The sequence below is a fragment of the Mauremys mutica genome, chromosome 1 (assembly GCF_020497125.1).
Source record: "Mauremys mutica isolate MM-2020 ecotype Southern chromosome 1, ASM2049712v1, whole genome shotgun sequence".
Classification (NCBI taxonomy): Eukaryota; Metazoa; Chordata; order Testudines; family Geoemydidae; genus Mauremys; species Mauremys mutica.
Genome location: NC_059072.1, coordinates 368,515,706 through 368,541,928, shown reverse-complemented (window position 1 = coordinate 368,541,928; position 26,223 = coordinate 368,515,706). Strand labels below are relative to the sequence as shown.

At 48.7% G+C, this 26,223-nt stretch overlaps 1 pseudogene; it reads right to left on the bottom strand.

The window, feature by feature from the left end:
* Positions 1 to 21,124: 21,124 nt before the first annotated feature.
* LOC123376972 lies at positions 21,125 to 23,626 on the bottom strand (annotated as a pseudogene).
* Positions 23,627 to 26,223: the final 2,597 nt, after the last annotated feature.

The window sequence follows — 26,223 nt, the reverse complement described above, 5'->3', positions numbered from 1 at the left end:
CACTTTTCACTATTAAATTTCATTCTATTACTATTACTCCAGTTTAAAAGGTCATCCAGATCTTCCTGTATGATATCCCGGTCCTTCTCTGTGTTAGCAATACCTCCCAGCTTTGTGTCATCCGCAAACTTTATTAGCACATTCCCGCTTTTTGAGCCAAGGTCAGTAATAAAAAGGTTAAATAAAATTGGTCCCAAAACTGATCCCTGAGGAACTCCACTAGTAACCTCCTTCCAGCCTGAGAGTTCACCTTTCAGTATGACCCGTTGTAGTCTCCCCTTTAACCAGTTCCTTATCCACTTTTCAATTTTCATATTTATCCCCATCTTTTCCAATTTAACTAATAATTCCCCATGTGGAACCATGTCAAATGCCTTACTGAAATCGAGGTAAATTAGATCCACTGCATTTCCTTTGTCTAAAAAATCAGTTACTTTCTCAAAGAAGGAGATCAGGTTGGTTTGGCACGATCTACCTTTTGTAAAACCATGTTGTATTTTGTCCCAATTACCATTGACCTCAATGTCCTTAACTACCCTCTTCTTCAAAATTATTTCCAAGACCTTACATACAACAGATGTCAAACTAACAGGCCTATAGTTACTCGGATCACTTTTTTTTCTTTTCTTAAAAGTAGGAACTATGTTAGCAATTCTCCAGTCGTATGGTACAACCCGTGAGTTTACCGATACATTAAAAATTCTTGCTAATGGGCTTGCAATTTCATGTGCCAGTTCCTTTAATATTCTTGGATGAAGATTATCTGGGCCCTCCGATTTAGTCCCATTAAGCTGTTCGAGTTTGGCTTCTACCTCGGATGTGGTAAAATCTATCTTCATATCCTCATTCCCAATTGTCATCCTTCCATTATCCCTAAGCTCCTCATTAGCCTTATTAAAGACTGAGGCAAAGTATTTATTTAGATATTGGGCCATGCCTAGATTGTCTTTAACCTCCACTCTATCCTCAGTGTTTAGCGGTCCCACGTCTTCTTTCTTTCTTTCTTTCTTTCTTTCTTTTCTTCTTATTTATAAGGCTATAGAACCTTTTACTATTGGTTTTAATTCCCTTTGCAAGGTCCAACTCTACATGACTTTTGGCCTTTCTCACTTCATCCCTACATGTTCTGACCTCAATAAGGTAGCTTTCCTTGCTAATCCTTCCCATTTTCCACTCCTTGTAGGCTTTCTGCTTTTTCTTAATCACCTCTCTGAGATGCTTGCTCATCCAGCTTGGTCTACACCTCCTGCCTATGATTTTTTTCCCCTTTCTTGGGATGCAGGCTTCTGATAGTTTCTGCAACTTTGACTTGAAGTAATTCCAGGCCTCCTCTGCCTTTAGATCCACAAGTTCTTCAGTCCAATCCACTAGCCAAACTAATTTCCTTAATTCTTTAAAGTTAGCCCTTTTGAAATCAAAAATCCTAGTCCCAGATGTATTTTTGTTGATTCTTCCATCTAGTTTGAACTGAATTAACTCATGATCACTTGAACCAAGGTTGTCCCCTACAACGATTTCTTCTATGAGGTCCTCACTACTTACCAAAACCAAATCTAAAATGACATCCCCCTTGTTGGCTCTTCAACTACTTGATGAAGAAATCCATCAGCTATCACATCCAGAAAAATCTGAGCCCTATTACTACTACTAGCACTTGTCCTCCAGTCTATATCTGGGAAGTTAAAATCTCCCATGATCACACAATTCCCATTAGTGTTTACTTCATTAAAAACATTAAAGAGGTCTCTATCCATCTCCAAATCAGATCCTGGTGGTCTGTAGCACACCCCAAGCACTATCTCAGGGGAGGCTCTAGTAGCTTTCTTTCCCAATGTGATTTTTGCCCAGACAGACTCTGTCTTGTCCATTCCATCCCTTCTTATTTCTTTACAGTTAACCTCATCATTGATATACAATTCTACTCCACCACCTTTGCCTTTATTTCTTTCTTTCCTAAACAGCACATACCCTTCAATACCTGTACTCCAGTCATGACTACTGTTCCACCATGTTTCTGTTATCCCTATAATATCCGGTTTCACTTCCTGCACCAGTAGCTCTAGTTCCTCCATTTTGTTTCCTAGGCTCCTCGCATTAGTGTACAGACAGCTTAATTTTTGCCGTTTGGCTTCACTGACATTCTTTGTCTAGTTAGGCACAGACATTCTACCACCAGTATCACCTATTAGACTGGTATCGACACTACCCTTCCTCCTTATGTCCATTCTTCTGCTCATGGCTGTATCCTCTCTTACTTTGTTTTCTTCCCTCTCGGTGTTAAATTCCGGCGTGGAGATTACCTGGACATCTCCCAACCATCTCCCCCAAATTCCTAGTTTAAAGCTCTCTTAATCAGTTGGGCGAGCCTCCATCCTAGAAGTCTATTTCCCTCCTTACTCAGGTGAAGTCCATCCCGAGAGAACAGTCCTCTGTCCATGAATGCTTCCCAGTGGCCGTACATCCCAAAGCCCTCCTTATAGCACCACTGCCTGAGCCATCTGTTGATTGCCATGATCTTGTCACACCTTTGTTGCCCTTCTCTAGGAACAGGAAGAATCCCACTGAAGATCACCTGAGCCTCGATTTCCTTAAGCGTTTTTCCCAGCCTGGCATAGTCTCCCTTGATACGTTCCAGTGAGAACCTAGCCATATCATTCGTTCCCACATGAAGGATAATCAACGGATTCTTTCCCGCTCCCATTAAGATCCTTTTCAGCCTCAGGTCCACATCCCGTATCTTAGCACCCGGCAGACAGCACACCCTTCTGTTCTCCGGATCAGCTCTGGTTACAGGCCTGTCTATTCTTCTCAGTAAGGAGTCCCCAATCATGTAGACCTGCCTTTTCCTGGTGACAGTCTGATTCTCTGGTCTATCCCCTGCTCCCACTGGCTGCAAGTCCTCTCGATTCCTGTTCACCCTTGCAATCCTCCGCAACCCATCCTGTATCCTCCTGGGGCTCATATTTGGTGTTGTCTCCATTGACTCTTCCCCTCTTCCTGTAGGGCTAGCTGCTCTTCTCTTCTTCCTTGCCCTCTCACCTTCAGTGACCACCTGCTGTGTCCCTTCTTCATTTTCCAACTCTGCAAACCTGTTCTTGAGCTCTATTTCTCCTTCACTGGCCCATCTTTCCTCTGCCTGGTTCTCTTAGTTACATGCTTCCACCGTCCACTTTCCTCACTCAGCAATCTCCCCTCAGAATTCTTTGGTTCTGCTTCCAAATGCAAGTCTGTGATTGTCCCTTCAGCCGCCTCATTTCTTCGCTCCATCATCTGCTCGAACCCCCTTCTAAACTTGACCAGAGTTTCCACCTGCAACTCCAGTCCTCGGATCTTTTCTTCCATCAGCTCTATGAGGCGGCACTTCATGCAGACAAAACTCTTTTCAGGTACCCCCTCCAGGATCATGTACATGCTGCAGCTTCCACATCCGGTCATCCTCATTGTGTCTTTCACTTCTGCCTCTGTATCGGTCATTGCCTTAGTAAAAAAAAACCTCAAAACCAAAACAAACCCCCAACAGGCACCAGAACACTGGCAGACTACCACCTCCTCCCATCACTAGCCTGTCAGTTCTTCTGCCTAGGTCGAAGTCTTCCCCGATCACTCCCCCTGTAAACTCCCAGTGAAACTCCCCTGTTTACAGCTCTGTTTGCTGGCTGCTCCCCGCTCATCCAGAGCCCCGCCACCACGTGCATCCCCGCCCCACACCTCAGAGCTCCGGATCAGCGGGGGACCTCATGGTAAGGGGTCTGAGTTCAGGGGCAGGTTGGATAAGGGGTGGGGGCAGTCAGGGGACAGGGAGCAGGGCGGGTTGGATGGAGGAGTGGTTAGGGGCAGGGGTCTCTGGAGGGGACAGTCAGAGAGCGGGGGGGTTGGATCGGGCATGGGAGTCCCTGGGGTCTGTTAGGGGGTGGGGAGTGGATAGGGGTCAGGGCATTCAGGGGACTGGGAGCAAGGAGGGTCCTTGGGAGGCAGTTAGGTAGGGGGGTCTCTGGAGGGGATGGTCAAGGGATAAGGAGCTGGGGGGGTTGGGAGTTCGAGGGGGCTGTCAGGAGGTAGGGGTGTGGAGAGGGGTTGGGGCAGGCAGGGAGCAGGGGGGGTTGTATGGTCCAGAGTCCTGGGGGTCCTGTTGGGGGCGGGGAGTGGTTAGATAGACATGGGAGTCCAGGGGGTCTGTCTGGGTGCGGGGGTGTGGATAAGGGTTGGGGCAGTCAGGGGACAGGTAGGGGGTAGGGTCCTCGGGGGACAGTCAGGGGACAAGGGTCAGGGAGGCTTAGATAGGGGTCCCAGGAGGGGGTAGTTGGGACAAGGAGTGAGGGGGTTTGGGAGTTCTGGGGGGGCAGTCATCCAGCTCTCTGCCCTGAGCCCTGCACCCCCACACCCACCCCAGACCCCTGCCCTGAGCCTTGTACCAGCTAGTCCTCTGCTGACTCATTCACGCCCCCGCATGACCCCAGCCCTGACTCTGGCACCCCCACACATACCCAGCCCCCCTACCCTGACACCTGCACCCCCCTCACATGTGCCTAGCCCTCTGCCCTGATTCTTGCACCCCCACATCTCCAGCCCCCCCGCACAGCCCATGCACCCCGCATATCCCCATCCCCACCCTGAGCACCAACCCGGAGCTCCTGCACCCCCACTCACATTCCCACCTGCACCCCTCACACCAAATGGGAGCTGCCCAGGTAAGTGCCCTCACACCCAAACCCTGAGCCCCCTCCCTCATTCTAGCTCCTGGCCAGACCCTTCACCCCCAGCCCTGTGCTCGGTCACTCCCACCCTCAGCTCACTGCAGAGAGAGGAAGAGAATGGGCCAGAACCAGGGAGCAGGTAGGTACCCACTGTATGTGGGCAGGGCCGGGACCCCAGACCAGCAGCGGGCTGAGCGGGTCCGGCAGCCAGGATCCCCGCTGGCAGGAGCCGGTGGATGGAACCCCTGAGCGGCAGTGGGCTGAGCCGGTCAGCCCACTGCCAGTCTGGGGTCCCAGCTGCTAGCCCTGCACAGCCCACTGCCGGTCTGGGCTGCCAGATCCTTCCCAGCTGGGGTCCCGGCCGCAGGTCCCACTCAGCCCACTGCCAGCCTAGATGAACAGAACCCCAGACCAGCAGCGGGCTGAGCGGGCCAGCGGTGTAAGATCAACATTTTAATTTAATTTTAAATGAAGCTTCTTAAACATTTTGAAAACCTTGTTTATTTTACAATACAACACTAGTTTAGTTATATAAATATAGACTTGTAGAGAGAGACCTTCTAAAAAACATTAAAATGTATTACTGGCACGCAAAACCTTAAATTAGAGTGAATAAATGAAGACTCGGCACACCACTTCTGAAAGGTTGCCGACCCCTGATGTGGACTGTACAATATCAGTGGAGCGGACCAAAAATTTACTAAAAAGTGGCTAGTGGAGAGATCTCAGCAAGCAGTTGTCAATGGGCCATTGTCAGTCAATGGTGGGGCTCTGCAGGGTTCCGTTCTAGGCCTGAGGCTATTCAATATTTTCATTAATGATATAGGAGCAAATAGAAAATTACTGCAGATAAAATTGGTGGACAACCCAAAGATGGGCTGAGTGGTTACAATGAGGAGGTCAGGGCAGGCACACCGATTGATCTGGTGTGTTTGGTGAGTACGGCCCATGCAAAAAAATGTTTTCATACAAGCAAAGGTAAACTTACCATCTCAAAACAGGGAATGCAGGTCTGACCCACAGACTAGGGCACTGTATTATCGAACGCAGGGACCCTGAAAAGGATTTAGGGGTCACTGTGGACGACCAGCTCATTGTGAGCTCCTAGTGCGATGCTGTGGCCAAAAGGGCTGACACAGTCCTTGGATGCAAAAAGAGCTGAGTGGTGAGTTGGAGCCGGGGAAAGATTTTACCTCTGCACCTGGCATTGGTGAAACCAATGATGGGCAGTCCTGGGGGCTAGATTTCAAAAGGGATGCAGAAAAATTGGAGAAGGTGCAGGAAAGAGCCACCCAAATTTTTAGAGGCTGGAGAAAATGCTGGACAGTGAGAGAGAGACTAAAAGAAATGCATGCATTTATCTTAAATAGTAACAATGGGCTCTTAAATCAGGAGGGAAAAGGCAGAACAAGGCCCAGTGGGTGGAAGCTAAACACCAGACGTATTTCAGCTGGAAATAAGGACCCATGTTCATCATTCAGGATGATTAAGCATTAGAACAATCTGCGAAGGGAATTGGTGGATTCTCCAATTCCACATGTCTACAGAGCAGGACAGGATGCTTTCCTGGAAGATCTGCTTGAGGGCTTCTCAACACATAACATGCCACAGCAACGCTGCCATAGCGCTTCAGGGTGGTAATAGCTAGGTCAATGTATAGGAAAGATGTAGGGAAACTGGATCCAGCGGCAAGGGATGAAGATGTCCAAGGGATGGTGTACGACCCATATGCGAAAGCTGAAGGGACTAGATATGTTTAGTTTGGATAAGTAGAGATTAAGGAGGGACATGATAACCGTCCTCAAATACTTCAAAGGCTGCCATAAAAAAGGTGGTAGAGAGTTGTTCTCTCTTGCCAGAAAGGGTAGGACGAGAGGCAATGGGTTTAAACTACAGCAGAGCAGATTTAGATGAAATCTCAGGAAAAACTTCCTAACTGTATGAACTGTAGGACAATGGACCAGAAGACTCAGAAGGTTGTGGAAGCGCCTTTGCTGGAAGTTTTCAGAATGAGGCAGACAGCCATCTGCATTGGGAAGGTTTAGACCAAACACATCCTGTTTCTTGGCAGGGGGTCAGACTAGCTAATCATTTGATCCCTTCTGACTCTGGGGCTTTATGATTCTACAATGTAAAATCCTACTGTGGAACAGGCCTCAGTGACAAACAAGTCAAAAGGCTTAAAATAGGGGTAACTGGGTGAAAGTTAATGGCCTGTATTATATAGGAGGTCAGACTGGATGATCTAATGGTCCCTTCTCATCTTAAACTCTATGAATCTATTGATAAAGAAAGCAGACCAGGCATTTCTATTTGCTGTGACAATTCAATTCCCTTTAAAGTCTGAACGTGTGACACTGATGAAAGGTAATTGTTTACATAATCCACTATTGGCCTGTGTAACTTCTTGCCACAGACATTATTGGACATTATCGGCCAGAGCCCTGAAATGCAAGAGGAGGAGGTGACAGTCTCCATACATTAACACACAGCTGGCTCTTAAGGTCTTTACTCACTTCTTGTTCCAAGAAGAGTTTTGTCACAGTGGAGCCTGAGGAAACTATAGGCCAGGGCTCCAAAATTCGTCCTTTGTATTATACATCAACTAATATCTTTCTCCTGGAGGATCCATTGGGCTGCTGGAAAACATGCATTCACCTTGGGTTGGAAGCCATCAGCTGGGGCGGACAGGTGTGCGCAGAAAATACTGGAGCAAACTCATTCACTGTGGCAAGGGCCATGGGATGTTTACTGGCTATGCAAGGCAGAAAGTACCTCAAACTTATTGTCTATCCCATCATGCCCACGTTGCACTAACTTTGTCAAGGAGGTGAGCTCCTCAGCAAGAGATGGTTCCTGTGAATGCTGAGATGGAAGTGTCCTCCCTGGAAATCCCCCTCACGTAGCTGTGACCCATAGCATCTGCAGCAGCGTCCTACGCGGAGAGCAGACACAGGTGTGTGCACCATTTATAATATAGCTTTGTGCAGTCTCAGGGGGGTTCACTCAGCCTCTAGGGGAGAAGCAGCATCTGAATGCAAACAGGCTGGAGACAGCCAGTCTGTGCTTCTGTGCTAATTATCCAGCTTTAGGAGTAAACAGTCATTACGGGACCTTCCCAAAGGGAGATGAGAACTCTTGGGCTCTGTGCTGAGTCAGAGAGCAATTGGCTGCTCTGTGCATTTGTATATATGTAAAAATTATAGTTGATTAGGAAGAAAAATTAGGCCATAGTCCTAGATCTCCATAGGGTCTGATACCTTATCAATAACCAGGATGAAGGGGTAGATAATAGACAGATAGATCTGGAGACAGATGCCTGTGGGGAGCACCCGGGTTTTAAACACTGTTATGGACTGAGCACATTCTCCTCTCTGAGTTGAACAGAGGGACATTTCTTCCTGTATTCAACTGACTAACACTCTGTAGCTGCCAAGCATGGATTGACCTAATCTGTAGCTAAAGGCAATGAAGGGTGGTGGGAGCTAGGCCCTTGCTTGTGTGGATTATTGTGTTTACTATTTATTGTCACTATTTGTGTGGAAGCCTCCAGAGGTCCCGCTGAAGTTCTGGGCCCATTGTGCTGGACCCTTCACGCACACAGGAGAAACAGCCCCTGTGTGATGTCATTGACAGGAACTGTGACTGTATAGACCATTGTTGCAACCAAGATCCCATAGTTACCCCAAATCTTCTACAAAGGATGTGTCTGTGGAAAGGGTGTAATTTGCTGGTTAGGATTATGCTGTCTGTAAGTGTGTATCATGTTTGTATCTGAAGTTATGAATATTGGCTATGTACTAGTATCCCAATGTGTTTGATTCTGAGTAGCATGAGTGAAGCATTTGGTCAGCTTCTTGAGAAATGACTATTCTGGATAAGTGCCCATTCAAAAAACATTTAACTGACATTAGACCTTGTGAGACTCCAATCCACATCTGAGGAGCCTTCCTGGGAACGTTCAAGGTAGCATAGAATCCTGTGGCACCTTATAGACTAACAGACGTTTTGCAGCATGAGCTTTCGTGGGTGAATACCCACTTCTTCGGATGCAATCCGAAGAAGTGGGTATTCACCCACGAAAGCTCATGCTGCAAAACGTCTGTTAGTCTATAAGGTGCCACAGGATTCTTTGCTGCTTCTACAGAACCAGACTAACACGGCTACCCCTCTGATACAAGGTAGCATGTGAGCAATGGCTGCTCTACCTGCAAACTGAGTCATGCATGGACATGTGACTTGCTCATGTGACTCCAAACTCCATCTTGCTGCTGTGATTTTCCACAGTAAGTACAGAGGCGTCCTTCCACCTGGCAGAGGATATAAAAGGCCCGTGAAACCCATCCCTTTTGTCTTCTATCCTGCTTCTGACCTCTGGAGAAACTTTACTACAAATTGAAGCTCTGAACAAAGGACTGAAGGACCCATCCAAGCTGAGATGTTTGTACTCCAGAGACTTGATTGGTTTAAATCAGCAGTAATCCCATCAAGCCTGTAACAAGCCTGAACTAAGAACTTTGCAATTGTTGTGTGTATTTGTTTCCATTTAACCTATTTTAACTCTCATCTATATTTCTTACTTTTTATGAATAAATCTTTAGATATTAGATTCTAAAGATTGGCAACAGCGTGATTTGTTGGTGAAATCTGAATTATATATTGACCTGGGTCTGGGGCTTGGTTCACTGGGATCAGGACAAACTTTTTTTTTCTTTTACTGGGGTAATGGTTTTCAAAACCATTCATCCCCACAAGGTGTGGTGCTGGTGGTGATACTGGAAAACTGGAGTGTCTGAGGGAATTGTCTGAGAACCCCTAATAGATCAGGCCAGTGATTTAATGTGGGGGAGACTGTGATGGAGTAGGGACTGTCTGTGTGGGGGTTGGGAGAGCTAGGGAGGACTTTAGGTGAGGGACAATACCTGAGCCTGTAACCTGAGCTAGGCACAGGGGAGGGGAGGTCAACACCTTTGCCCGGGAAGCTGGACAAAGGCAGAGAGCCGAGTGGAGAGGGTTGGGTCAGCTTCGGTTTGGGGCTGGGGGGTGCAGTGCAGGGAATCCCAAGCTGGGAACTAAGCTCCCTGCACCCCCAGAAGGACCAGATTGAGGGGTCCTGGCCGTATTTCCAAGCTCTGCTGTAGCCTGTGCTCCTGTTGTTCAATAAACCTTCTGTTTTACTGGCTGGCTTAGAGTCACTGTGAGTCCCAGGAAGAGGGGAGCAGGGCCGGACTTCCCCACACTCCGTGACAACTGGTGTTAGCGGTGGGATCTACTGCACCCCGTGGACGGCGCTTCCTGCAGTAAGTGACTGGGGAGCAGTAAAACAAAGGGTCGATTGTACGGATGATTAACCCCTGGGAGTGTGTGCCCAGTGAGAAGGACTTTGCAGTAACAGGGTCCCCCATGGGATTGCAGCGAGCGGTCCCAAGGGTGGAGGAGTCTGGCCGAGAGGCGGGGACCTGGAGGTCTGGCCAAGCAATGCCCGGGGTGCCATGGTCGTGACCAGTGGTTTCCCCAGGAATTGAAATTAGGGGGGGTGTTCGAATTTACAGGGGGGGTGTCAGGACCAATGAGATATATAAAAGAGATATGAATAAAGTAAATGTTTTGTTAGGATTATGCAAATTTAACATAAGAATAATGCAAGTTACACCAAAACACATAACAGATCTAGATTTCTAAAAAAATATACATTTAAAAAAAAGTATTTAATATAAATTGACTTTTGAAAGGTAAGCCATCATGGGGTAAGAGGAAAGTCCTCTCATGGATCACTAACTGGTTAAAAGATGGGAAACAAAGGGTAGGAATAAATTATCCGTTTTCAGAATGGAGAGAGATAAATAGTGGTATCCTTGAGGGGTCAGTACTGGGACCAGTGCTGTTCAACATATTCATAAATGATCTGGAAAAATGGGTAAACAATGAGGTGGCAAAATTTGCAGATGATACAAAACTATTCAAGATAGTTAAGTCCCAGGCAGACTGCGAAGAATTACAAAGGGATCTCATAAAACTGGGTGACTGGGCAACAAAAATGGCAGATTAAATTTAATGTTGATAAATGCAAAGTAATGTACACTGGAAAACAATCTCAACTATACATACAAAATGAAGGAGTCTGAATTAGCTGTTAACACTCAAGAAAGATCTTGCAGTCATTGTGGATAGTTCTCTGAAAACATCCACTCAGTGTGCAGCGGCAGTCAGTGATTCCCAACATTCTGTTTGCTTTTTTAAAAAGAACAGGAGCACTTGTGGCACCTTAGAGACTAACACATTTATCTGAGCATAAGCTTTCGTGGGCTACAGTCCACTTCATCGGATGTAGCCCACGAAAGCTTATGTTCCTTTTGCAATACAGACTAACACAGCTGCTACTCTGAAACCTTTGCTTTTTTAAGAAAGGGATAGATAATAAGACAGAAAATATCATATTGCCTCTATATAAATCCATGGTACGTGCACACCTTGAATAGTGTGTGTAGATCTGGTCACCCATCCTAAAAAATATATATTGGAATTGGAAAAGGTACAGAGATGGGCAACTAAAATGATGAGGGGTATGAAACAGGAGGAGAGATTAAAGTGACTGGGAATTTTCAGCTTAGAAAAGAGATGACTAATGGGGATATGATAGAGGTCTAGTATCAGAGGGGTAGCCGTGTTAGTCTGGATCTGTAAAAGCAGCAAAGAGTCCTGTGGCACTTTATAGACTAACAGACGTTTTGCAGCATGAGCTTTCGTGGGTGAATACCCACTTCTTCGGATGCAAGTAGTGGAAATTTCCAGGGGCATATATATATATATATATATATATATATATATATATATATATATATATATATATATATATTATATATATATATATATATATATATATACACATATATATGCATGCAAGGAAGAAGCAAGCTAGAGATAACGAGGTTAGTTCAATCAGGGAAGATGAGGCCCTGTTCTAGCAGTAGAGGTGTGAAAACCAAGGGAGGAGAAACTGGTTCTGTAGTTGGCAAGCCATTCACAGTCTTTGTTTAATCCTGAGCTGATGGTGTCAAATTTGCAGATGAATTGAAGCTCATCAGTTTCTCTTTGAAGTCTGGTCCTGAAGTTTTTTTGCTGTAGGATGGCCACCTTAAGATCTGCTATTGTGTGGCCAGGGAGGTTGAAGTGTTCTCCTACAGGTTTTTGTATATTGCCATTCCTAATGTCTGATTTGTGTCCGTTTATCCCTTTCCTTAGAGACTGTCCAGTTTGGCCGATGTACATAGCAGAGGGGCATTGCTGGCATATGATGGCGTATATTACATTGGTGGACGTGCAGGTGAATGAACCTGTGATGGTGTGGCTGATCTGGTTGGGTCCTGTGATGGTGTTGCTGGTGTAGATATGTGGGCAGAGTTGGCATCAAGGTTTGTTGCATGGATTGGTTTCTGAGCTAGAGTTACTATGGTGCGGTGTGCAGTTACTGGTGAGAATATGCTTCAGGTTGCCAGGTTGTCTGTGGGCGAGGACTGGCCTGCCACCCAAGGCCTGTGAAAGTGTGGGATCATTGTCCAGGATGGGTTGTAGATCCGTGATGATGCGTTGGAGGGGTTTGAGCTGGGGACTGTATTTGATGGCCAGTGGAGTCCTGTTGGTTTCTTTCTTGGGTTTGTCTTGCAGTAGGAGGCTTCTGGGTACACGTCTGGCTCTGTTGATCTGTTTCTTTATTTCCTCGTGCGGGTAGTGTAGTTATGAGAAGGCTTGGTGGAGATTTTGTAGGTGTTGGTCTCTGTCTATGGGGTTAGAGCAGATGCGGTTGTACCTCAGTGCTTGGCTGTAGACAATGGATCTTGTGGTGTGCCCGGGATGGAAGCTGGAGGCATGAAGGTAGGCATAGCGGTCGGTAGGTTTTCGGTATAGGGTGGTGTTAATGTGACCATCACTTATTTGCACCATGGTGTCTAGAAAGTGGACCTCCTGTGTAGATTGGTCCAGGCTGAGGTTGATGGAGGGGTGGAAGCTGTTGAAATCTTGGTGGAATTTTTCCACGATCTCCTTCCCATGGGTCCAGATGATGAAGATGTCATCAATGTAGCATAGGTAGAGAAGGGGCGTGAGTGGACGGGAGCTGAGGAAGCGTTGTTCTAGGTCGGCCATAAAAATATTGGCATATTGTGGGGCCATGCGGGTGCCCATAGCGGTGCCACTGATCTGGAGATATATATTGTCATCAAATTTGAAATAGTTGTGTGTGAGGATTAAGGCACAGAGCTCAGCAACCAGTTGTGCTGTGGCATGATCAGGGATACTGTTCCTGACAGCTTGTCTTCCATCTGTGTGTGGGATGTTTGTGTAGAGAGCCTCTACATCCATGGTGGCTATGATGGTGTTTTCTGGAAGGTCACCAATGCATTGTAGTTTCCTCAGGAAATCAGTGGTGTCACGGAGATAGCTGGGAGTGGTGGTGGCATAGGGTCTGAGTAGAGAGTCCACATATCCAGACAGTCCTTCAGTGAGAGTGCCAATGCCCGAGATGATAGGGCATCCAGGATTTCCGGGTTTGTGTATCTTGGGTAGTAGATAGAATAACCCTGGTCGGGGCTCTAAGGGTATGTTGATTTGTTCCGGTGTTAGTGTAGGGAGTGTCCTGAGTAGATATAGAGGTCTACAAAATCTTGACTGGTGCGAAGAAAGTGAATAAGGAAATTTTATTTAACCCTTCACATAACACAAGAGCTAGCAGTCACCCAATGAAATTAATAGGCAGCAGATTTAAAAAAAACAAAAGGAAGTATTTCTTCACACAATATAAAGTCAACCCAGGGAACTCTTTGCCAGGGGATGCTGTGAAGACCAAAACTATAACAGGATTTTAAAAAGAACTAGATAACTTCCTGGAGAACAGGTCCATCTGTGTCTATTAGTCAGGATGAGAGGGATGCAACACCATGCTCTGAGTGTCCCTAGCCTGTTTGCCAGAAGCTGGGAATGGGCAACAGGAGATGGATCACTTGATGATTCCCTGTTCCATTAATTCCATCTGAAGCACCTGGCCTTGACCACTGTTGTAAGACAGGGTACTGGGCTATATGGACCATGGGTCTGACCCAGTATGACCATTCTTATGTAAAAATTAATTATAATAAAAATGTTTAGTACAGAAACTCCCCAACATAATGACCTCCCAAGATAGCAACAATGTGAGATAACAACCTTGGCAAATACTGCATTTTTTAAATCTTGGCCTACTGGGAAACATATTTATATACGTTTCATTCCCAGTCACAAATCTAGCATTCTGGAGCAAAGTGACTAAAATATAGTCCAGCAAACAAATGTTTATTTAACATGCCCCTCACTTTTCCCTCCACTGCACTCCACTCACCGGTGTTGTCCTTGGTCAGTGGAGACTCAGAGTTCAGAGGTGCTTTCACGTAAGTACACCTCCCAAGTGGGGGACAAAAAGGCACAGTTCACTCTGGCCACGGCTGTTCGTTGTGCCACCGTTCACTCCACCACTCTGTTGCCAATGGCCCTGCACAGTCACCTTCTGCTGTCACCTACCACTGTGACCTCTGCGAGTTGGTCTCTTGAGGTTCCACCAGTTCGCAGTGATTTCAGCTGAGCTCTCAGTGCGGGAACCTCGCTGCTAGTGCAGTCTGGGCTGTCTCTTACACAAAAACACTGTACCCATAGGAACACTGTCCCCACAACAGGACTAAGCACTTAGACCTGATTGTCAGTGATTTCGGCTGCAGTGGTCACTTAACAGAACAAAAGACTATCTATTGGAGCCTAATCAACTCTGTCTTTAAACAGTGGAGAGGGACAGGTCCCCACCCTCTCTCTTGATGCCTTCAAATCATCACAGGCTAAGTACAGTTCTATTGCCCTTTACTCATACAATAAGAACAACATTTCATCCCCCTTTACCCCCACATTCAAGTGGTTTGTAACCCAACCCCAGCTAAAATCTATCACTTGGACAACACAGCTCTGTTTGCTGGATACCTAGGTAGATTAGGTGTGAATGTAAATATAATCTGGCCCTGAAGCCTTAGCCCCCAGCTCATCACTAGCTGTCAGGGAGAACTCATTTAGACTTCGCTTACAAATCATCATTTGAAATTATTAGGTTGGCCAACATCACTGAAATGAATGCACTGACGTCATAAAAAACAGCTGTATAAGGAAGCAAGGAAGCTAGTCTATGTTCATACTTTTCAAATCTATTATACTTTTTCAGATACACATATTTTATCATACACTGTATAAGCTTTTGAAGTATTAATGTTTCAGTTTAAATTCAGATTTCCAAACAGTCACTAAATTGGTATGTAACTAGCTCACAAAACTAGGGGGGGTGTTGGGAAAATTCAGGGGGGGTGTACACCCCCCTGGGGGGGTGTAGGGAAATCACTGGTCATGACCCATAATCAGAGTCGGCGCAGGGCTCTGTGCCCTGACAACGGGGAAGGTACTCTGCCCGAGGTGCAGAACCCTAACCTGGTGGGGAGGGAATGCCCAGGGACACGGCTCAGAGAGGCTGTGGCCTCAGACCCAGCCAGCGCGAGAGAGACGGTCCCCATCCCTGTCCCAGCTGCTTAGTTCCAGGCCGAGTTGCAGAAAGATCCCTCCTCGAGGAGGCCAAGGGACCTGGCTGACCTCAGTGTGGTACAGACCATGAGGAGAGGATGCAAGGAGAGGTTCCTGTGGGAGAAGGGGTTCCTGTACTGAGAATGGGCTCCCCCAGGGGAAGTAGAGTCATGGGGGATCAGGAGGCAGCTGGTGGTTCCCCAGAAGTTTCGCCACAAGTTCCTGTACCTGGCCCATGACATCCCCCTCGCAGGGCAGCAGGGAATCCGGCGCACTAGGCAGAGGCTTCTACAGAACTATTACTGGCCTGGGGTCTTTACCCATGTCCGACAGTATTGCCAATCCCGTGACCCCTGCCAGAGGGTGGGGAAGGCCCAGGACAAGGGGAAAGCGGCTTTGAGGCCTTTGCCCATCATAGAGGAACCTTTCTAGAAGGTGGCTATGGACATAATGGGACCCCTCAGCAAGATGACCCGGTCAGGGAAGAAATACATTCTGGTGGTGATAGATTTCGCCACTCGCTACCCCGAGGCAGTGTCCTTGTCCTGTATTGAAGCAGACACTGTGGCAGATGCGCTGCTGACCATTTTCAGCTGAGTGGGGTTCCCCAAGGAAGTCTTAACAGACCAGGGGTCCAACTTCATGTCGACCCTGCTCCAGTCCCTATGGGAGAAAAGTGGGGTCCAGCACAACTGGGCCTCAGCGTATCACCCCCAGTCCAACAGGCTGCTGGAGAAGTTCAACGGGACGCTAAAGATGATGCTAAAAACATTTATGAACCAGCACCCACAGGGCTGGGACGAGTACTTACCTCACCTGCTGTTCGCGTACAGGGAGGTACCCCAGGAATCTACTGGGCTTTTGCCTTTGGAACTGTTATATGGAAGGCGGGTAAGGGGGCCCCTGGACCTGATGAGAGACGAATGGGAGGGGAAGGCCGCTCCCGATGGAGAGTCAGTGGTGGAGTATGTCCTGAGCTTCTGGGAAAGACTTGCCGAGATCATGGGCCTGGCCAAGGAGAATCTGGCCCGAGTCCAGAGGAAGCAGAAGGTCTGGTACGACCGCACGGTGCGGGCCCGTGCCTTAGCCACCGGGGATCAAGTGATGGTTCTCATCCCTGTGAGGAAAAACAAACCCCAGGCTGCCTGGGAAGGGCCCTTCAATGTTATCAAGCAACTAAATGAGGTAAACTATGTGGTGGAGCTGTCGAGCTGGGCGTACCACCGCCAGGTCTACCATGTGAATATGATAAAGCCATACTATGACAGGGGGAATGTGGTGTTGGCCGTCTGTGGACACTGGGAGGAGCAGGGAGATGACCCTTTAGTGGATCTATTCCCTGGGACAAAAGCTGGTTCCCCCCTGGAGACAATTCCCGTTTTTGATCAGCTGACCCTGGCCCAGCAGGCTGAGATCAGAGGGGTGCTGCATCTGTACCAACAGCTGTTTTCCAACCAGCCTGGGTGCACTAATTTGACTGTCCACCGGGTGGATACTGGGTCACACTCCCCTATAAAATGCTCCCCTTTTCGGGTCACCGGGAAACCTGCCTAGGACCTAGAAAGAGAGGTCAGGGACATGATGGCCTTGAGGTGATCCAGCCGTCCGCCAGCCCTTGGGCCTCACCAGTGGTGCTGGTCCTCAATAAGGATCGGTCGATCCAGTTCTTTGTGGACTATCGAAAGCTTAATGCCATCACTGTATCTGATGCCTACCCCATGCCCAGGCTTGACGAGCTCCTAGACAAGCTGGGAGGCGCTCGGTACCTCACCACCATGGATCTTACGAAAGGCTACTGGCAAGTGCCGCTGGACGCAGATGCCAGGCTGAAATCGGCCTTCATCACCCCTCTGGGGCTCTATGAGTTTCTGACCCTGCCCTCTGGCCTCAAGGGAGCGCCAGCCACCTTCCAGAGCCTGGTGGATCAGCTACTGAGGGGGATGGAGAGTTTTGCTGTGGCGTATATTGACGACATCTGCGTCTTCAGCCAGACCTGGGAGAACCACGTGTCCCAGGTTAGACGAGTGTTGGACAGACTCCGAGAGGCTGGGTTAACCATAAAGGCTAAGAAGTGCAAGGTGGGGGATGGCTGAAGTATCTTACCAGGGCCATCGGGTGGGGAGCGGCTGCCTAAAGCCGGAACCAGCCAAGGTGGAGGTGATCAGAGACTGGCCTGTTTACCAGACCAAAAAGCAGGTCCAAGCCTTTATCGGGATGGCGGGGTACTATCGAAAGTTCGTGCCCCACTTTAGCGCCATAGCCACCCCCATCACTGAGCTGTGCAAGAAGGGGAAGCCGGATAAGGTGGTCTGGACCGAGCAGTGCCAGCAGGCTCTCCAGGCGCTGAAGGAGGCTCTGCTCAGAGGCCCAGTTCTGGCAAATCCAGACTTTGACAAGCCCTTGATGGTGTTCACTGACGCCTCAGACACGGGACTGGGGGCAGTGTTCATGCAGGAGGATGAAAAGGGGGAGAGACCCCCCATCGTGTACCTGAGCAAGAAGTTGCTACCCCGGGAGCAGAGCTACGTGGCCATCGAGAAGGAATGCCTGGCCATGGTGTGGGCCCTTAAGAAACTGGAGCCATATCTCTTTGGGCGCCACTGCACCGTGTGCACCGACCACTCTCCCCTGACCTGGCTGCACCAGATGAAAGGAGCCAACGCCAAGCTCCTTAGGTGGAGCCTGCTCCTGCAGGACTATGTCATGGACATGGTCCATGTGAAGGGAAGTGCCAACCTGATAGCGGACGCGCTGTCCCGGAGAGGGGGCCCCGAACTTCCCCGGGTCACTGGGCAGAGTGACCTCGCTCAGTTCAGTCTGGAAGGGGGGAGAGGTGTGATGGAGCAGGGGCTTTCTGTGTGGGGGATGGGAGAGCCGGGGAGGACTTTAGATGAGGGACAGGACCTGAGCCTGTAACCTGAGCTAGGCAGGTGGGAGGGGAGGTGTAATCGATTGCACCGGGGCTCGACCCTCCTGAGGGCAGCAGGGGAGCCACGCCGACTCACTCCCCGTCTCCTGTTGAACCGGCTGAACAACAGTAAACAGTGTTTAGGAAGCTCAGGCCCTCTGTTGCAGGGGCTGAGCGGCAATACAGTACATGGAGCTCAGGCCCTTTGGTGCAGGGCTGAGCAGTAAACACACAGTCAGGAAGCTCAGGCCCTTTATGGCAGGGGCTGAGCAGCAATCAGCACAACAGGCTCAGGTCCTTGCTTGCAGGGGCTGAGCAGCAAACAGTAGTTCTATAGGCCCAGGTCCTTACACCTGAGTGTTGGGTGAGGGGGAAAACTGCCACCCGTGAGTGGGGTGGCAGGGGGGACACAGGCCCGCCCACTCCACTGTGTCCTAGCCCAGGGCCCTGGCAGCGGCTATCACCGCCGCTGGTCAGTGGGGTCCTGACTGCAACACACTGACATCGGGACCTCTGCATCTGCAGCCTGACAGGGGTCGGCTACCCCCGGGCTACTTCCATTTTCCCCCTCAGGGCCTACCTTGTCCAGGGCACCCGCTCCAGGCCAGTCAATCAGCATAGGCTCCTCGGGACCAGGGCTTAGTGGCAGGTCTGGCAGCTCCTCGGGGAAGTCCGGCCAGGCGTGCTCCGACGGCTCCTCCGGGTACCAGCAGGGCTGGGGAAGCTCCGGCGGCTCCTCTTCGTAGCGGGCGCGGGGAAGCTCCGGCCAGTCAGGACAGCTGCCTCAGGCCCTGGAGGGTTCCCAGTCAGGAGCTCCCGCCAGCACATCTGCTCGTGGCGGTGGCTCGACTCTGACTGAGCTCTGGCGGCCGGCTTTTCTACTTCCTGTCCCGCCCCTTGACTTCCGGGGGCGGGGATTGGTGGTGGCTCCACCCACTTGGGTGTCTGCAAGGGTGCTCCCTCTGCTGGGCAAGAGGGGAGCCACACCAACTCACTACAGGAGGACAACACCTTTGCCCGGGGAGCTGGACAAAGGCAGGGAGCTGGCTGGAGAGGGGTGGGTCAGTTTCGGTTTGGGACTGGGGGGTGCAGTGCAGGGAATCCCAAGCTGGGAACTAAGCTCCCTGCACCCCCAGAAGGACCAGTTTGAGGGGTCCTGGCCATATTTCCAAGCTCTGCTGTATCCTGCATTCCTGTTTTCCAATAAACCTTCTGTTTTACTGGCTGGTTGAGAGTCACTGTGAGTCCCGGAAGAGGGGTGCAGGGCCGGACTCCCCCACACTCCGTGACAGACACCTCGTGGAATCCCACCAGAATTGAGGCCTGAGCGAAGACTCTGAACAGCTCATTAGCTGTGGAGCAGCATCAGTGCTCAGGTTGCTTTGTGCAGGCTACGGACGGAACCTTAAGTTCCTGCAGGGTCAGGCAGCAGATGAGCCGGGTTTGAGAAATGCAGTGGTGCATAAATTCCCCTGAGTGCTTTTGTGGATCTAGCCCTGGATGCCTTTTTTGAAGAAGTTTTAGTCAAACACAAGTTAAGGTTGTTCAAAACCAGGGGGGCTGGCTGGGACGCTTGGAGGAAACAGCCAAGTCCACGGACATCCACCACGCACTTTAAAGCCCACTTTCCTCCTATCTTTGTACAAGGTACAGGTTCCCTGCAGCAAAAGAAGCTTTTACCTGTTCTTCCCGTCCTCCAGTGCCTCTGGTGTCACAGCTGCTTGCCCTGCTAGAACCCGGGCAATGTCCCTTCCTTAGGTGGCTGGCAGGTGTAACACCATCGTGGGACGAGAACATGGCGTGATGCTCTATGATTGAATATGACCATTGTTATTATTTTTGCTACCATGATTATACAATTGCAACAAATGTTGTACATTACATGTCCTCTCAGGTGTCAATGGGAAAGATCTGATTTGCAAAGTATGATTGTCCTGTTTATATATCATCCTTGTGTCTGAACTTATGGTTACTGTTGAGGTATTGGTATGAGAGGACCAATGGCAGGTCATGGCCACAGCAGTGGTGCTGGGGGGCTGAGGACTCCTAGTTTGTTATTCTCAGCTCTGCCATCAGCTTATTATGTGGCCTTGGGTAAATCACTTAACCTCTGTGTGGCTCAGTTGGTCCGTGACATGGGGATAGCGCTGCCTGGCTGCCTAGCTACAGAGCTTCTAGATGTAGTGACTAAAAGCATCACACAGAGCATACATTAGACTCATCTTCACTGTTCAGCTTCAGGCCCTGGGCAATGGATGCCCTGTAGCTCCAGATAAGGTGCCATATACGTGTGTGAGTAGCCGGCTAATGGCAGATCTGTCATTTATCTCCCTCCCTGTGAGCTACAGAACCCACTCCAGGCTCTGCCGCACCACCCACCCTCCCAGGTATCCCAGCTAGCGCAGGGGATTATCCTACAGCCTCTCCCAGCTGTTCTCCTTCTACCGTCAAATCTGATCCCTTGCCCTGCCCCCGAGGCCTGGGACAGGGCAAAGAGCTCCCAGCACATCCCCATTGCAGGGACTCTGCCTGCTACAGGCTCCCAGGAGGAAAAAAGGGAGCTGAAATCAAAGCAGGTAATCCACAGGATGGTCTCTTCCCTTCAGAATTTGTAGCTGAGTAACAGGGGCAGGGTCTTGAGGGAATAGGGAGAGAATAGGGGGAGAAGGAGGCTGGGCTGTTAGGGAAGAGGACAGGCAAGGTGCAGGACATCAGGGGTCTAGTTACCAGCAATATGAAAGGTGGAAGCCCTATGAGTTAATGAGCTCTACACAAATGAATTCCCTACTTTGTCACCCTGAGACAGCCCAGTAAGGCAAGGAAAGGGTTTAATGTCTCTTTGACTGTCCAATCAGTGATTCAGGGAAGAGGGCCCAGAACCACGTCACCAAACAGCTCTGCATGGAGCTCAGTCTAAGAGCCAGAGCACCAGGAGAAAACTTTAGGTCCTTTTAAGAGTGAAGAGCCGGAGCAGCCTGTCCCGGATCAATTTGGTTCTCACCCCGTAGATAATGGGGTTTAACATGGGGGAAATCAGAAGGTAAATGCTGGCAATGATAATGTGGAAACGCGGGGCCATATTCTTTCCATACCGGTACATGAGGGCAGAGAAGAGACATGGGATGTAGAAGGCTAAGATGGCACAGAGGTGGGAGATGCAGGTCCCAAAAGTCTTGAGCCGGGCATCCTTTGTGGGGAGGCTGAAGATGGCCCTGAGGATCTGGATATAGGACACAGCAATAAAAAATGGATCCAGACCTAATGCGCAGAATATCACAGAGAGGCTTTAGTAATTACTGACATGGATTTTGGCACAGGCCAGTTTCACCACGGCCATGTGTTGGCAGTATAAATGGGGTATGATGTTTGTTCTGCAATAAGGTCACTGCCTTGCCACTAGAATATAGGGGAGCACGAGAATGCTGCCATGCAGCACTATGGCTACGCCAATCTTGGCCACCATGGAGTTTGTCAGGATGATTGAATGTCTCGGGGGATCACAGATGGCCACATAGCAGTCAAAAGCCATGGCTGTGAAGATTCCAGACTCTTTTATTAAGAACCAATGAATGAAGTAAATCTGGGTGAGGCAGGCACTGAAATTGATCTCCTTGGAATTGAACCAGAAGATGCTCAGAAGGGTGAGCATGGACAGTGTTATGGGCAGGGTGAACATGGACAGTGTTACCCGGGGTTCTTTCAATCCAAAGCTCTTGGTAACTTTACTCTGTGCGAGGAGGTGTCAGGAAATAAATCAGGGGAGACACGGCCGTCCGACCGATCGATGGCTGCACAAACAGGACAATACAAGAGTGCTTTCACTTATAGCTAAACTTTACTTAGTCTCAAGCACTTACACACGTCCGCAACAGGTTAGTAAAATACCCCCAACCCTCGATAATTACCAAAGCTGAGTCTGGCTTTCGAGTGATACAGCGACAGGCCATCTGCCGCTGGGGAACAGAAGATGCATCCAGAGGGAGATGCCAGTCCCAAAACGAATCCCACTTGTCTCAAGCTTTTCCCCCTTATTTACACATTAGTAATTATAGAAACCTTGTTAAGTAAGCAGTGTCAAGCTAGAGGTTCCTTCTGATTATTGATTAACCAGGTGTGGGTTTTTCCAGAACTTGCAGCCTTGAGACCTGTCATAAATAAACAGATCAGGGTTAAGGTCTCTTTTCCCTGGAAAGGGTTAACAAGCTCAGTAACCTGAGAAACACCTGACCAGAGGACCAATCAAGGGACAGGATAATTTCAAATCTCTGTGGAGGGAAGCCTTTGTCTGTGTTCCTTGTTGGCTCTGTGTTCTCTCTTTGGATTTAAGAGAGGCCAATCATGTCTCCAAGTTCTCCTGGAGTAGTTCCTACTATTCAATAGTGAGTATTAATTAGAAAGGCGGATTAGTCTTATAATTTGATTTCTACATTTGCAATTGTGTGTTTGCTGAAGGAAATTCTTTATTCCTGTTTGCTGTTACTTTGCTTTTACTGAGAAAGAAAGGGGGAGGGGGAATGCTCTCCAGGTTTATAGGTTAGACTCTGTGTATCGTTCCATCTTGGGATTACAGAGACAAGTTACTTTCTTTTTGTTCTTTTAATAAATTCTTTTCTTTGGACTTGGTTAATTCCTTCTCTTGTGGAAATTCAGGGGAAGGGGAGGGGGGAAGAGAGAGTTCCTCCTGGGTTTGATTCAAGGAGTTTGAATCAAGGTATCTCTCTCCAGGACCAGGGAGGGGGGAGGAAGCAGGGGGGAATGGTTTATTTCTCCTAGGTGTAAGAACTCCATGGATTTGGGGCTCTTGGGATCCCCAAGGATTTTTGGGGAAGGACTGTGTCCCAATACACATACATTATTGGGTGGTGGCAGTTTTTACCAGATCTCAACTAGGATTTAAGTTTAGAAGGATCCATGCAGGTCCCCATATTGGAACCCAACAGCTCTAAGTGGGGGTGAGACCTATGACAAGACCTCAGTAGACATTCCTGGTGCATATCCTACTCTTTGAAAACGCATGTATCAGCAATTTTAACTCAATTCTTATCAGGGAGGATGCAAGGCCAAGCTGCCCTTTCGGTGGCACCCAAATCCCCCTCCTCTCCTGCCTTGGTCAAGCTGAGACTTGCTTTTAACAGCTTGCTGATTGGCTGCCTTTAACAATAAGCCATAGTGGTTTCAGGCACTTTACTGGTTTGACAAAGTCTCCCTGTACAGACAGAACCAGGTCAGTGATGGCCAGCATGCAGAGGAAATAGTATATGGGTCCATGGAGACTCGGTTCCCTCTTCACAATGAACAGGATGGTGAAGTTCCCCAAGATGGTTATGGCGTACATGGTGCAGAAGGGGATGGAGATCCATACATGGGCTGCCTCCAGGCCAGGAATGCCAAGCAGGATGAAGGTGGAGGGGTTGGTGAAGTCGGTTATGTTGGAATCTGACATGGAGTAGGGGAGAAGGTGTCCAACTCTGAGGTGGAATGGTGTCTCCTGCATATACCTGGATGTTCCCTCACTTCCTTTATGTGCCCAGGGTCTAGGGCGACGTTTGCAGTACAAATGCTTGGATGGAGAGACAATGTTAATATGAGACACTACATGCACTGTCGGGGGCTGTTCTCATGAGTGAAGCAGATTGGTCGCTCTTCACACAAATAAAAATGTTATTTTTATTATTCTGTGAAATAAACTATGAACTTACCATACTAAAAGTAATTTTCTACTTTATGATGCGCCATAAATCAATAATTCCCACACATTGTGGTGGGGGAAACCTTAATAGGCAGCAGCAGTAAATAGAAGTGTGGATACTTGCTTCGTCTGTATGAAGTGCAAGCTGGTCTCCATATTGGAAGAGAAGGTTAAAGGACTAGTGAAACCTGCGTTGAATCAGAGAACATGAAGATTTTCTGAATAGAAGTCAATGTTTCATTCTGGAAGAAAAACATACCGAAGAATCAGAGAGTACAGCGCTGAACGGGGAAGAATATTGGCAGCATGTGATCTCCAGAAGAAGAAAGAGGAGAACCTATGTACCCACAATGCAGATAGAAGTGCAAAACCGTTTCCAGGCTCTCTGCACAGGTACTACTGTGAAGAAGGATTTGGAAGAGCCCTGTGAGGGAAGGGATCAGAAGGAGACCCCATTGGCCGAAAGGCATGGGCTACATTGTCCTAGGGATGGGAGTTCCATGACCAGCACTCCCAAAGAGAGGAGACGGGTGGTGGTGGTCATGGACTCCATCCTAAGGGGGACGGAGTCATCCAACTACTGACCAGACAGGGAGATTTGCGAAATGTGCTGCTTGCCTGGAGCTAGAAACCAGGATGTGGTGGAGTATCTGCTGAGACTGATCAAGACCTTGGACTGCTACCCCTTCCTACTTCTCCACGTGGGCATCAATGATACTGCCAAGAATGTCCTTTAGTGGGTCACTGCAGACTACACGGCTCTGGGAAGAAGGAAAAAGGAGTTTGAGGCACGAGTTGTGTTCTCGTCCATCCTCCCTGTGCGGGGAAAAGGCCCATGTAGGGATTGCCGAACTGTAGAGGTGAGTGCGTGGTTACCCAGGTGTCGTAGGAGAGAGGACTTTGGATTCCTTGACCATGGGATGTTGTTCCAGGAATAACTATTTCTAGGGAGAGTTGGGATCCACCTAACAAAGAGAGGGAAGAGCATCTTTGTAGGCAGGCCTGCTAACCTAGTGAGGAGGGCTTTAAACTAGGTTTGCCAGGGGATGGTGACCTAAGCCCAGAAGTAAGTGAGGAAATGGGATACCAGGAGGAAATACAAGGAGGAGGGTACAAGACATGAAGCCTCCTGATTCATGCTGAGAAAGTAGGACAATCAGCTAGTTACCTTAGGTGCATATACACAAATGCAAGAAGCCTGGGAAAGAAGCAGGAAGAATTGGACGTCCTGGCACAATCAAGGAACTATGATGTGATTGGAATAACAGAAATTTCGTGGGGCAGTTCACATGACTGGAGTACTGTCATGGATCGGTACAAACTGTTCAGGAAGGACAGGTGGGGGAGGAAAGGTGGAGGAGTTGCATTGTATGTAAGAGAGGGGTATGCTTGCTTGGAGCTCCAGTATGAAACTGGAGAAAATCCTGTTGAGAGTCTTTGGGTTAAATTTAGAGGTGAGAGCAACAAGGGTGATGTTGCAGTGGGTGTGTGCTATGGACCACAGGATCAGAAGGATGAGGTAGATCAGACTTTCTTCAGACAACTTACTGAAGTCTCCAGATCACAGGCTCTGGTTCTCATGGGACCTTTCCCATTGACACTTGAGAGGACATGTAATGTACATTTGTTGCAATTGTATAATCATGGTAGCAAAAATAATAAAAATGGTCATATTCAATCATAGAGCATCACGCCATGTTCTCGTCCCACGATGGTTTTACAGCTGCCAGCCACCTAAGGAAGGGGCATTGCCCGGGTTCTAGCAGGGCAAGCAGCTGTGACACCAGAGGCACTGGAGAACGGGAAGAACAGGAAAAGCTTCTTTTGCTGCAGGGAGCCTGGTCCTTGTACAAAGATAGGAGGAAAGGGGGCTTTAAAGTGAGAAACGGATGTCTGGGGACTTGGCTGTTTTTTCCAAGCGTCGCCAGCTAGTCGCCCTGGTTTTAAACTACCGTAACTTGTGTTTGACTAAAGCATCTTCTAGAAAGACGTCCAGGGCTAGATCCACAAAGGCACTTAGGGAAATACTGAATTTATGACCACTGCATTTCTCAAATCCAGCTCATCTGCTGCCTGACTCTGCAGGAGCTTAAGGCTCTTCCAGTAGCCTGCACAAAGCAACCTGAGTGCTGACGCTGCTCCACAGCTAATGAGCTGCTCAGAGTCTTTGCTCAGAGCTCAGTTCTGGTGAAATTCCACGAGGTGTCTCCCCCACATTAAATCACTGAGAAGAAAAACATCATCACCACCTTGGTGGTCTAGTGGGTAGGATTTGGCACTTTCACTACTTTGGCTTGGGTTTGATTATCAATCAGGGAAACCAGACTAACATGGCTACCCCTCTGATACTT